We start from the raw sequence: 4,087 nt of genomic DNA, 5'->3' as shown, positions 1-4,087 counted from the left end.
ACATGTGGTGTCCTTATGACATTTCTAATAAAAAACAGATCTCAGCTCACCATATCCTGGAATCTAGCTGAGCACATGAATAAGAGTTTGATAAATCAGATAACATCACATCAGCTGACGCATTAAATTCCAATCCATGAAACCATCACACATAAATCCACAGGCTATGAGCTTCAGGAGACGTAAGCTGTATTATTATGAGATAACGCTCCTGGCATTCTAGTTGATGATGAAGAAATGTCTTTACTGCTTTAGTCTTTTAATTAGACATGTTCGATGCAGACAGGTCACAACAAAATTCTGTAGTGGTTTGGACATTAAAAATATTTGGGGGAGAATGTGAAATATTGAGGAAAGTATTTCTGATGCTGCTGCTAAGTGAAAGGTGTGGGAAAAAAATCAACATTGGCACAAAATTACCCATTCAGTCAACCTTTATTCATACTTAAGAGATCTTACAGAAGCAAAAGGATAAAACAAAACAACAATATACATTAACAAAGAAAGGGCAACACCATTCAGAGATAATAAAAATCAATACTAGAAAAGCACTCAGAGAGTGCAGACCTCCGTCAAGTAGGTGATATTCCCTCCCCCTCTGCATCAGATTTTGCAGCCTGCATCATAATTCGGTTATTTGCATCACTATCATCATTGGGTTATATATGCCTTCACCATGGAGACACTGTGGTGTATTTATTTCGTTTTTATTTTGTACCAACACAGAATATAATATGTTTTTTTGTATTTTTCACTTTCTTTTATTCCAACACAGAACATTAATTTCAACTTTAGAATTACAATATTTAGCAATAAGAAGACGACGTGCTTTCCGGCCACCAGATGGCGCTATTTTCACCGTCTTTAGAAATTGGAATCGCTGCTGAGGCTGTCAGATGATTGACTTTTTTATTATTTTATCCACTTTGCTTCAACCGATCACCACCATCCTTGTCCCATTATCCACCTTTCCTGAAAATTTCATCAAAATCCGTTCATAACTTTTTCAGTTATTTTGCAGGAAAAACAGACAAACAGACCAACGGCAGTGAAAACATAACCTCCTTGGTGGAGGTAATAAACTTTACAATAGTGAAAATAATTTGATAAAATAGTATAATTAAAATGTTAAATAAAATACAGCTGTGTAGAAAGCCACCAAATTTTGCAATTAGTATAGATCATTTGACAGATAACAAAATACACAGGGGGTTGGTTGGCACAGTTTTCACTCTCAGCTATATTTCTCCGGCATAATTTATGTTATGATATTCTGAGCAGCAGCAAATGACAGGTTTAACTCTCAGCCATAAATAAATATGTTTCCATCCACGCAAATGTTTCTAAACTTAGATGATTTCTGATAAAGGTCAAGTTGTGCATTTGTGCCAATCAGCCACATCATGTTAAAATGTTATAGTTACAATTAAATGAAGCAATTTGAGCTTTTGATTGAAAAAATGAACATTTAATCGAAAATCTGTAAATGTTTTAAACCAAATTACAATTTCAAGCACTTCAACCATAGGAACTTCTGATTATTTTTGCCATTGATTTTTCAAAATAACAATAACAAATTAACAATGATAACTTTAAAAAAGAAAAAAATCTTTCAAAAATCGAATTTTACTTTCTCATTGCCTGTGGTTACATTACATGTAATTAAATTACAAAATAGTAATCAGTTACAGTTTCTGTGGGGAAAAAAGTAACAATATTACAGTTACTGATGAAAATATTGGTGATTATAAAGAGGTCACATCTGATTATATTATTTTTGGTAAAAGGTTTATATGTAGAATAAAACATTTATTCTGTTGCTTTGCATTTTTTCATCATGCATTTTGCAAAGTCTATTTTTTACTTTTCAACTTTATTAAACAGTTTAAAACACTTGTAAGAAAAGTAATCAAATGCAATAAGTTACATTATTTTGATGAGTTAATTAGAATAGTTACATTATTTAATTAGTAATGTCACCTGTTACAATTTAAATGTGACCCCCCCGACACTTTTTTACTTTGTACATTTTTTTGTTTTTACTTTTTACTTTATACATATCTATACTTTATTTACTGAAATGTTATCCTCACCAAAACGTCAGTGACTTTCAGACGTCTTAACAAAGTGCAGGTGAAGAAAGCAAACATTGTGAGGTTACATTTTTGTTTCTGTGACCTTTATAGAACCAGAAAACAGCTGCGTGCCAACCAACCCCAGCCTCCCCTATAATGTAATATAAAATAGATTAATGTTAAAACAGTAACACGGAGAGGTCGGGAGGTTTAAGATCACATTTCTAAAATTTCTAAACGGTGTAAGTGAATTAATTTGAGGAGGTGCTGTATTTTGTTCAAGTTATCAAAATGGCTGAAAATGGTAAATAATTTAACTTTTTGCTTCTGCCCACTGTTTTTATTTTAAATAACAGCGTACGTGCAGTAAAAATAAGAACTTATGTGTCTTTTTTCTGCAAAGCCCAGCTGGGTGTAATAAGGGTGTGGGCCATAATCGGGCCAGAGGCTATCAGGTTAGGACCAGATAAGAAAAGTTCACCCCGTGCTGTCTGGTCCACCCCAGATGTCATCACAGTATGCTAATGAGCCCGGGGGCCTTTAAGTGCCGCAGCCCAGCGTGCAGGGGCTCCAGACGTGGACACATAGCAGTCATTAAACAGGAACAGGTGACGGGTAGTGTCGGTGACCAACAACAGACGCCAAACCTAATGCAAAAAGGTGAGTATTTAACACAGAGGGGAGGTCGCTGAGGCCTCGTGGCTCTGCAGCAGGTGACAGAGACGTTGTTGCTGCGGGATTTTATTTTATTATACATTTTTTAAATAGCATCTGTACCATGTGATTAACATTTTCATGGGTTGACCTTCACTGTGTGCATCACTAATTAGTTCCACCTCTGCCTTGCAGATTACAAACACGGACAGCTCTGGCAGCTGTTAAGTCTTGTGCCCTGGACAGGATATCATCTTATACTGTAAGTTTATTAAAGAGACACTACAGTATAGATGATGTACTATCCAGGGTTTCATTCCCCCGCCGGCGCTATCAGCATGCACTCACGCCTAACTGACTGTGGTGGGCTGCACGCGCTTGCAGAGGAGGGCCGTCAAACCGTTACCATTACTGAGTTTCAGTAATGGTAAGGGTTATATGGCCCTTGCTCAATGTCATCTGCGCAGGAGGACGAAGGAAGCTGATTGATGTGTTGTACATGAGGATGTTTTTGAGATGTACTTGTGCATGTGAAATAAAGCTCCTAAACAAATAAGTGCCTCATTATTTTGGTTACAAAAAAACCAGGCGTTCTAAATATCTTGTGTATAAACGATTAGTTTGTAGCTATAATATTTTCAAGCAGCAGTTGGCTTGTCTAAGTGGTGATCTCTGCTGCGCAGCCGGCTTATCTAATCACAGTGAAGCAGCCGTCGCAGAGAGCAGGGAGAGCTCGAGGGGCTGACACAGCTTCTGCGAGACATTCAAGGCCTCTCCCTCCCTCCTGTCGCCCTTGCTTCAGGCCACTAGCTGGTTATTCATCAAGATGCCCCGGATAGAGTAACCGCCGAGTTAACTCACAGGCAGCAGGAATGAATCCAATCACCATTATCTGACCCATTTTAGCATCAGGTTAGTGCTCCATTTTGCCATCCATTAGGGAGACAATTCAGCCCTCGGGGGCAGAGCTGGGCTTTATGAGAGCCAAAAAAGCAGAGGGAGGGAGAGTGGGGGGGGAAGGGAAGAAAGCAGCGGAACAAAAAGTGATAGTCGCAGGGATGGATGGCCACACTTCAAAGGCAGTGGAGAAGGCTAAAGTGATGTGGGAGTGGAGGGAACAGGGGTGGATGGTACATCAGGGACATTTGAGTGAACATGTGCAGGTCCCGCTAGGCGCGCGATGCCCGCCAAGTAAAAAGCTCTGAGAGCCAAAGATAAACCATCGGCCTTTTCACAGCTCGCCAAACCTGCTCAGCCATGAACACACTGTCAAACTTGTGTCAAAACATCCATTTGATGAGAGTCTGTGTCATGTTTGTTGCCTAAAATATATCTTCGCTCAATAAATGCCAATGAAT

The 4,087-nt window shown here is 38.7% G+C and overlaps 1 long non-coding RNA gene across 1 annotated transcript; it reads left to right on the top strand.

Annotated features, from left to right (window-relative positions):
* The first annotated feature begins 433 nt into the window (after positions 1-433).
* Positions 434-3,285, top strand: LOC126387984 (uncharacterized). Its single transcript, XR_007569713.1, has 2 exons — positions 434-2,735; positions 2,925-3,285. It is a non-coding gene; the product is annotated as an uncharacterized LOC126387984 (long non-coding RNA).
* Positions 3,286-4,087: the final 802 nt, after the last annotated feature.

Source organism: Epinephelus moara, chromosome 3 (assembly GCF_006386435.1).
Source record: "Epinephelus moara isolate mb chromosome 3, YSFRI_EMoa_1.0, whole genome shotgun sequence".
Taxonomy (NCBI): domain Eukaryota; kingdom Metazoa; phylum Chordata; class Actinopteri; order Perciformes; family Serranidae; genus Epinephelus; species Epinephelus moara.
This window is presented reverse-complemented; position numbering and strand designations above follow the sequence as displayed.